The sequence below is a fragment of the Rhinatrema bivittatum genome, chromosome 5 (assembly GCF_901001135.1).
Source record: "Rhinatrema bivittatum chromosome 5, aRhiBiv1.1, whole genome shotgun sequence".
Lineage (NCBI taxonomy): Eukaryota > Metazoa > Chordata > Amphibia > Gymnophiona > Rhinatrematidae > Rhinatrema > Rhinatrema bivittatum.
The window spans coordinates 9,818,397-9,828,432 of NC_042619.1; the positions used below are offsets into that span (position 1 = coordinate 9,818,397).

At 43.8% G+C, this 10,036-nt stretch overlaps 1 protein-coding gene across 1 annotated transcript in view; it reads left to right on the forward strand.

Annotated features, from left to right (window-relative positions):
• Positions 1-9,018, forward strand: part of LOC115091788 (gastrula zinc finger protein XlCGF8.2DB-like) — a 32,739-nt gene extending 23,721 nt beyond the window's left edge. Inside the window, exon 4 of the transcript XR_003856816.1 lies at positions 7,996-9,018. The gene's annotated coding sequence lies outside the window, so the exon portion shown is untranslated. The remainder of the gene's footprint in view (positions 1-7,995) is intronic.
• Positions 9,019-10,036: the final 1,018 nt, after the last annotated feature.

Genomic DNA, 10,036 nt, shown 5'->3' on the forward strand with positions numbered 1-10,036 from the left:
CTGGTTCCCTGGAAGATGAGGAAATTCCTCCAGGGCTGGAACCGTATCGGACCTTGTTGCGATTCTTTCACAGAGATGAACTGCTGGCCCTGATTTCCCAGACCTTGAAACAGCTGGGTGTCCCTGGTTTGGATGCCCTATCAGAGCCGAGGAAGAATCCCATTTTGGTTTTCTTATGTAAAGCTTGTTTTTTCCCTGTGATGGATGTCATCCAGGATTTGATTGTGTTATGACCGTCGGTCACAGACGGCTGCGACCACTCCAGCTTACATCATATGCTGTCATGCTCTCCTCTCCGGGTGAACTCGCGGCTGTGGCTAGCCGCTCCCGACGCCTGCCGCCTAGCTTCCAGGACTCCTCATGGCAGCTGGGATGCCGCCGACCTCCATGCCGCCCCCGGGACTTCCTAGGCGCGCGTGCCACTGAGCCTACTGTTAAAGGCACTAAGGCAGGAACCTCAGGGGCGTCCCCTAGTGATGACATCACTAAGCCGGGACTCTTAAGCACCACCCGAGGCCTGCACTAATCGACTTGGCAACTAGTTCATTCGCTACTGGTTCCTGCTGATGTCTGCTCGGACCCGTGATTCCTGTGTGCTGTCCTACTTGGCTTGAGACGCTGACTTGCTTACCTGCTTCTCGGGGGCTCGTTCGCGTCTCCTGGCTACCCTGCTCCTCGGGGTGACTCCTGCGTTTCCAGGGGCCCTGCCTGCCGGCTTCCCCGCTCCTCGGGGTTGACCCTTGAATGACCAACTACTGGGGAGACTCAGCTTGGCGTACCCCACTCCGTGGGTCAGTGCCTATTCTACACCAGTCTGCAACCTACGCTTCCCCGCTCCTCAGGGCTGTGCCTTCGTTCTACTTCAGTGACTGTGCTCGTGCTTCCCCATTCCTCAGGGCTGTGCCTTCGTTCTACTTCAGTGACTGTGCCCACACTTCCATGCTCCTTGGGACAGAGCCTTCATTCTACTTCAGTGACTGTGCTCGCACTTCCATGCTCCTTGGGACAGAGCCTTCATTCTACTTCAGTGACTGTGCTCGCACTTGCCCGCTCCTCAGGGCTGTGCCTTCGTTCTACTTCAGTGACTGTGCTCACGCTTGCCCGCTCCTCAGGGCCGTGCCTTCGTTCTACTTCAGTGACTGTGCTCACGCTTGCCTGCTCCTCAGGGCCGTGCCTTCGTTCTACTTCAGTGACTGTGCTCGTGCTTGTCCGCTTCGTTCTACTTCAGTGACTGTGCTCGCGCTTGCCCGCTCCTCAGGGCTGAGGGAGAGGGGATGGGATTGAGACAGGGTGGGGAGTGACTGAGGGAAGGGGAGAGAGGTGGGAGTGACTGAGGGAAGGGAAGGGAGGTGAGAGTGAGGGGAAGGAGGCAGTGGGAGACAGAGAGTGAGTAAGACTGAGGGGTGGGAAGGGGGTGAGTGACTGAGGGGAAGGGGGAATGAGGGAGAAAAAGTGTAGGAGGGTGCTGTTTTCGAAAATGGACCGAAAACAAAAATGTAATGTAGCCCGTTGTGACGGGCTTAACGGCTTGTAACCATATAACAGGAAGGCCAAAGCACAGTTACATAAAACAGGGAGATTAAATTTATTATAGCCCCCCCCCCCCTTTAGTATGAGGGGTTGTTTCCAGGGTTCCAGGCATTTTTGTCCCTACAGACGGATTCAGCTGCTTGTGAACTGCTGGGGCCTACCATTACTAGACCTGCTGGCGACTTCTCAAAATGCAAATGTTCCTCGCTTCTACAGTCGCAGGGGAGATCTGTGGACCCTGGGAATAGACACTCTCTAGCAGGTCTGGCTGGAAGACAGATTGCCTTATGCCTTTCCTTCATGGCAGGATAATTTGCAAGATTGAAGGCCACTGGTGGCTAGTACTTCTGGGATGTCGCCTTGGCTAATGCGACCGTGGTATGCGGATTTGCGATGACTCCTGCTGGAGGCCAACCTTTGTCTTCCACTGCACATGGATCTCCTTCAGCAGGGACCGGTTCTTCATGAGGATCCAACTCTCTTCTCTCTTACGGTTTGGCCCTTGAGAGGGCTCACCTGTTAAAGTGTGGTTATTCCTCTGTGGTGACTGTCACTTTATTCCGTGCTCGCACATTCTCCACTTCCTTTGCTTATGTGCAGGTTTGGAGAGTTTTTGAGGCCTGGTGTGAGGAGCAGGGTGTTCTTCCTCGTTCAGTTAAGATCCCTCTCATTCTGGATTTTTTGCAGGATGGGTTGAATAAGGGATTGGCCCTTAATTCCCTGAAGGTGCAGATTGAGGCTCTTGCCTGTTTCCTTGTCATCTCATCCTGATTTGAAGGGAGTGAAGCACCTTATCCCTCCCTTGAGGTTACCGGTTCCATTGAAGAGTCTTAATTTGGTGCTGGGGTTTTTGGCAGGCCCTGTGTTCCATCCATTGAGTAGCCTTTCCTTACAGTTTTTGACTTTGAAGACAGTGTTCCTGGTGCTTATATTTATTTATTTATTTATTTATAGTTTTTTATATGTTCTGTGCATCAGATTTCTGAGCTGCAGGCCTTGTCTTGCTGGGAATCATTCATTCAGGTGACTCTGGGGGCGTTACAGCTGCGCACTGATCCATCCTTCTCGCCCAAGGTAGTCTTGGACTTCCATTTGAATCAGTCCGTCTCCATGCCATCCCTGGATAAGGGCAGGGATGCGGAGGAGTTTTGCCTTTTGCACTCCTTGGATGTCAAGCAACTTGTCGTCCGGTATTTGGAAGTTTCTGAACCTTTTCAAAAGATGGATGGCCATGGCAGGAATAAGCAGGGCGCTCCAGCTTCGTAGGTTACCATAGCTCGTTGGATTAAGGAGGTGGTCACAGCTGCATATGTGGATCCTGAAAAGCCATTGCCTACTCAGGTTAGGGCTCATTCTGCTAGGGCTCAGGCAGTGTCATGGCCGGAGGTTAGTCTGTTGTCTCACATCTGTTTCTGCCGAGCTTTAGGTGCAAGAGGTGACCACCAGTGCTCACCTCTTTCTTTGCTGCCTTGTCTCCTTGGGGAAGACTCACGGCCTCCGCAAGCTGTCGCCGGTCTGCCTACCACTCTCGGGCCTCTGTGGACGCTGCCGATCACCATCTTTGACTCGGGATTCCTTAGGCGCACGCTCGCATCGGCCAGCCTTATCCACGTCATGGCGGGAACCTCGGAGGCATCCCCTCCGGATGACATCACCCTGCCAGGATATTTAAGCCTGTTGGCCCAACCCACTTACGTCTTGGCAATGAGTTCCGTCCTTGCCGACTCCTCTCCACTCACTTCGGACTTCTGTTCCTGTACTTTGGCGTGAGACGCTGCTGGGTAACCGCTGATATGTGTGCCTGAGTCTGAGACCAACATGGAGACTATGGCTCACCCAGAATCCTTTGCTACCTTGGCTTGCTTGCAGTTCTGGTCATGGGAACCTTAACTGCCCTATTGACCCTGATTTGGAGAAACTACAGGAGACATCTGGACTGCAGCAGGAGATGTCAGAAACTTATGATGGAAGGTCATGGGGTCATAGAAAAGCAGGAAGAAATGGTTAGAATCTCACAGGCTGTTTCCACTAATTGGTACCAGCGAAACCAGAGTCTTGGAAACCTCCCTGAGGGTGAAAACCTGACAGGACAAAGGACTAACAGAAGATTGATGTGAACATCAGGCAAGTGGGCCTCAATTTGGGAAGGGGATCAGGGTAACTTAGGTTTAATTCATCTTGTTTTGACACAAGAAACTTAATATGTGGTGCTCTCATAGATCCCTATTAGGGATTATTGTATGTTTTACCTATAAAAAAGCAGCACTCACTGACATTCAGGGAGACACAGAGTAGTGCTGAGAACTGCGACTCTGTACCTCCCGAAGGTACCAGCATTGCTTATTGATATGCAATAATAAACTTAAATTTGTTTCTACTAAATTTGGTATGGTACCTTTGTGTTCATGGGGCAGTGCCTTTATCTGATTTATCACTTATCATTTTGGCACCCCAGATGGGTCTCAGTGGGGCTGAGGTCACCATGCAGTGTGTAGTCTTGCGTCTGAATCTGGTGGACAGGTTCAGATTCAACACTGGTACTCGGACATCAATTGGCTCTCATCCGAAGGAAGTTACCCAGATAAAGATTTCTGGATGTTTATTCAGACGTGATGCCCAGAGACCGACAGACAGACAGACAGAATATTTTGGCTGTCCACTGAAAAGTAATACCCGGAGACAGACAAAAGAGAGAGACTACTTGCACCCTGTGGTGAGCGAAAGACAGATTTGTATGTAAGTATAATTTTGTTGCTAGCAAGTAAGAGATTTTCTTTGGCCAATTGTAGATAAAAGTGCACTATTTATTTTGATTTTGGTGTGGGGATTTCTTTCTAGTATACTTAATGAAAGCTTATTAGTAGTGATTCTGGTTCGTTTGCTTGTATAGTTGTTAACAAATTTGTTTTGGAGCACATTACAAAGAGGTTTAAGACAGCAACAGTTAGTCCTCTGTTTTAAGTCCTCGCTGTGCTTGCAGGGCTCTGAGCGGATTGCTGCCACGGGGTAACGCTTTGCAGTGAGTGGGCAACCGCTCTAGGAATTACCGCAGTCTCAAGTTACACCTGCCATGGAAGTTTTAGCATTTGAAAGGACACTGGGAGCTGGAGAATTAACTGTGTTGGAAGATATGAGGAAGCGGGAATTATGTAAATCTCAAAATTATGCACAAGTAGGAACAGTGGGGAGAACTGGTTTAAATGAATTGCTTCTGTTTGAAAGTTATAAACAGACTGATCAGGAATTAAGGTTGTGGAGAAATGAGTTGATTTCTACAGAAAGTGAATTTAACTTAGTAGATTGCTTACAAACGTTTGGTCTGGTCGGCTTTCTCTTGATGGCTAGCATTGAATTTGGACAGAAACTAATAAGGTATGGTTTCTTTAAACGATGGGTAAATAAATACTTGTATGTGTGTTAGATAAGGAAGGTGCACGGCTCTGAAGCTGTCTTGTCCCTTTTCTCTGCATATAATGTATGTTTTGGTCCTGAATCAGACTGGAATGCTTGTTAGATGTCTGTGTTTATAAATTTTGATATTTTATCCCTATTATATGTAATGAAATAATATAGATACTGTTTATTTAGGGAAGGAACCTGTATGGCAGAATGAATTGAAACATGCAATTAGTTTTGGAGTGCTTTGCTTTTTGAACAAAGCAGATATTTGTAATTGTTTCTATAGAGATCTGATAGAGATGAAAAGCTTCATTTTTACTTTTCTGCTTTCCGCCGCCTTTGCTTAATAAATAAAAAATCATGTGGTTAGAACAGAATGGGATTTCTTTCTTTTTAAGTTAGGTAAAATATTCACAGTAGTTTCCTGCTTCAGTTAGAAATCAAAAGGTATCAGGTAGCCGTCTTTGTCTTCCCATGTGATTAGATTTAAAAGATGAATCAAACTTTTCTCTGTACATGAGATTTTATTTCTACAGGTTAACAAGATATTTGCTCTGCCAGATGTGGGTGTGTAAAGTGTTTTGTTAATAAACTATAGACTGAAGTGTAAAGTAAAATATGTAGATTGTTGTTTACTGGAGCAGCCCCACCCTCAGGAATTCACTCCTCTTTGAAGCAGAGAAAAAGAAATGTGAGTAGGGAAGTTGTTTTTAAACTGAACTGAAGGAACTCTTCTTTTGGAATAGTTTTTGTTTGCTTGACACTGTAAATTGTGTGATGTTCAGGGTATGTTAGTGGATGGAGTTATGCTATGGTAATGTGTAAGAGAAGAAAATAGATTAAGGATATGAGTTATTTAATTAGATGTCAGAGAAAAAAAAAAGAAAAAACGTATATACATATAATCAATGCTAAAGTATAGTATGTCATATCCTAATGATAACGTATATCTCAGTCTTGCCTTTACCCAATGAGATTCCAATTAAAAAATTCAGAAATACAGGACTCCAGGCAATGGTTTACTGATGGGTCTGTCATGTTTGTAGCAGTAATTTGCAACATAATTTAACCATATATGCTGATTTAGATTGTTTTCTCTCTTATACATTATCACCTTAGGAAATGGAACAGAGGTTTTATATTTGCAGATGGAGAGCAGCTATCACACCACACCTTATGGTAGCGCCTCCTAGAGGTATAACTATAGAAACAAGAAAGTAGCTTCATGACTGCTCTTTGCTGAATTAAGGCATATCAGAATGTTCAGTTTCAAGGAAACTGTAATCATTACATTAATTTTGTCATATGCCAGATTTTATTTTATATTTTCCAGGACATAAAGCCTTCTCTTCCATGTGAGATGTAACGCTTGAAGATTACATTTTTTTCCCAGTTTGATTTCTTTTCATTTTTAAATAGATCTATTTTAATTCTGACTTTTGTTTTATTTTGGATCGATCCAAACACTTTCCAAACAATATCCAAACACTTTCCAATACTTTTTGGTCTAATTTTTGAGCTCAAATATTTGTCAATTGTTGTTTGTCTTTATGTGTTATCTGTGTGTCATTGCATTCTTCAGTCGCAATGAATGAATGAATGAATTTATGTGGTCAGTTCAGTGAAATATGTTTTTATGTAATGTCTGAGAACCTAAGTTGTTTGTGGTTTGGACTATTGCATGCTACCTTATAATTAAGTAGGAATATTATGCAGATCAGTAATAGTATATTTAGGGATTATTAGAGGCAGGGAGTTATTGACATGATAGGATTTTCTCATTTATTAATTTGAATTTGTTTTACTCTTATATTAAGCTTTAATTCATAACATATGCATCTAACTTAATAATGAGTTAAGAGGCTCTGCTCCGCTATCAAAAATGCACCATGCTGAGAGAACTGTATACCCATTTGTCAGTGATTTCAGAAATCATCTCATCCTTTGCCACAGTAGTCATCTTGCACCCTTCATTATATGGACTGAAGTGCTTACACTTTATACCTGATTTTCTCTTTATGTTGTTCTTGTTCTAATGAGGGTGGCCTTACCTAGAATCTGGTTTCCTTTGTTTTCTGAGGCAATGTACCTTTATTTGACATGTGATAACTGATTATCATAACAAAATTATGTTTATCATAACAAAATTATATTTATGATATACCTGGTCAATATCTAGTTATGTACCTATTTGCAGATGCCACTATTTAGATTTTCAAGTTAATGACACAGTCTGAATTAATGCGATTTTTATTAGTCTCTACATTCCAAGTGTTTCGTAGTATTTTCCAGTTCTATAACTTCTAATATGTATACTTGCTGAGTCAGCCAAATGATTATTTGATATGTTCTCCTTTACCTTTATCTATGAAAGCTGATTTGATCACACTAACCAATCACCCTGTCCCACTGCTTGCCATTTTCCAGTGTGATATGTCTTGGTGTGGATCAAATGTTCCAGAGAGTTCCTTATTGTTTGCCCACTGTCCTTTTCTCTGGATTTTCCCTTCCCTGTTGTGAACTTTGTCGTCTCAGCGGTGATTCAAGGTTCAAGAGGGATGTATGGACTGCATGCCAGCAAATGTCAAATACGTGCAGTTCTGTTTACTGTAAGGAATGCAGCTAATTGCAACTACCGAATGCTTCCTGTTTTTATCATTCTCTTGCTTGCCCTACTGCTGGTGCCCCGCATGAGTCTTTTCTGTTATTTCTTCTTTTGCAGCCTGCGTTTGGTATTGTGGCACTTCTGTTTACCTATATTCCTATTGCTGCCTATGACCAGAACATGTCTTATGTTTTTCAACCCCTTTCTACTTCTGTCCCTGGTGCTCAGTATGAGATTGTCCTCCTTGCAGAGACTCACCCATTATAAATGGTGCTCAATGTAGCAGGGATGGGCAACTCTATTTTCTATACCTTCTTCCATAATAAATTATCATTGTTCTTTTTATCCTTATGCTGGTTCTAACACTATTGTGTGCTTTCTTGACTTAGACAATACTATATGAGATTTCAAACATTTTTCCTATAATGTCTTTCTTCTTTTCTTTTTTGTTCGCTATACAGGCCTGCCTATCATCATTCTCCCTGTACCCTAGAAGAACAATTTCTTCCTTTTACAAGTTGTTTAGTTGTTTCATACTGTCCTTCTATGCTCATGTAATGTAAACTAAAGTTTAAGACTAATGTCATGATAATGCAGTCGTGCTTGCAGTTCCACACGCTGAATGACCTTTATTGTAACTCAGCCTTAATGCTGCCGTTTGCTATCTGAGGAATGCTTATATCTATGTGAGTATCACGTAAATTATTAAAGATCTAGAGGGACACATGCAATGCTCTAAATACCCAATACAAACCAAGGGTTAGTTGCTAGACTACACTTCTAGGCCTACTTGCCATGGACTATCCTCACAGACCTGTCACCCTCTCTGATGCTTGGGTGTGCCACTCTTGCCATTTGAAAGTGGCACAAGAGGGAAATGATATGTGTGCCTGAGTCTGAGACCAACATGGAGACTATGGCTCACCCAGAATCCTTTGCTACCTTGGCTTGCATGCAGTTCTGGCCATGGAAACCTTAACTGCCCTATTGACTCTGATTTGGAGAAACTACAGGAGACATCTGGACTGCAGCACAAGATGTCAAAAATGTATGATGGAAGGTCATGGGGTCACAGAAAAGCAGGAGGAAAAGGTTAGAATCTCACAGGCTAATGTTTCCACTAATTGGTACCAGTGAAACCAGAGTCTTGGAAACCTCCCTGAGGGTTAAAACCTGACAGGACAAAGGACTAACAGAAGATTGATGTGAACATCTGGCAAGTGGGCCTCAATTTGGGAGGGGAATCAGGGTAACTTAGGTTTAATTTATCTTGTTTTGACACAAGAAACTTAATACATGGTGCTCTCATAGATCCATATTAGGGATTATTGTATGTTTTACCTATAAAAAAGCAGCACTCACTGACATTCAGGGAGACACAGAGTAGTGCTGAGAACTGTGACTCTGTACCTCCCGAAGGTACCAGCATTGCTTATTGATATGCAATAATAAACTTAAATTTGTTTCTACTAAATTTGGTATGGTACCTTTGTGCTCATGGGGCAGTGCCTTTAAGCTGATTTAGCACTTAACACCGCTCCTTGGGGGCCCTCCTCGTCTCTGGCTATCCATTCCTTGGAGGACCTTTCACCTTGGACTTGCCGCCCCATTCCTGGGGCTTCTCCTGGAACCTCATCTACTGTGAGTACTCTCTCTTCTACAGTCCACTACCCTACCATCTCTAGTGTGGAGACGTCTCTGGCGTACCCCGCACTGCGGGCCACTACCATACCATCTCGTTTGAGACTGATTCCTCATCGGTGTACCCCGCACTGTGGACTATCTCTACGAGGACCACCTCCGGTGTACCCCACTCGGTGGACCATTGCTGGAGTTTCTCCAGAGGCATTCCTTGGGTATACCCTACTGCACAGACTTTGTGGCTTATCTCCTGCACTCCCCATCTCATAGGCAGTGTTTCTCTATTTTCTCAAGAAAGACTCTGTTCCACAGCAGGGTCTGACGTCCTACTAGACCACGCCTCCTGATGGTGAGGTCCACAGGGCTCCCCCTTGTGGACTATTCCATCTCTCACCTCAGCCCAGGGTTCACATACCTACAAATCCTAACACAATTATTCTAGCCTAACATTTTCCTATTCCTGATCTCAACCTATAATCTATTATCCACCCCAAGCTCTACCATAACATGATGATCCACTCTATCAAATGCAATGGCGATGTCAATTAGTATCAGAAGATATTTAATCCCTTGGTCAGAACCTCTTTTTTATCACATCAGTGCTGGACAAATGTCAAATCTCAGTACTATGATATTTTCTAAAACCAAACCAATATTGATCTAGAAAACTCAATTGTCTTAGAACTGCAATTGTCTGAGAACTGCAGTTTCCAGCACCTTGTTCAAGTAAGACAGAGAAGAAATTGTTCTGTAACTTCCTAATTGCTCCGGATCTAAGGTATGTTTCTTTGGAAGTGCTCTGACTATAGTACATTTTAGGCATGATCGTAAAGAACAAGTCATCAGTGAAGCACTAATAAT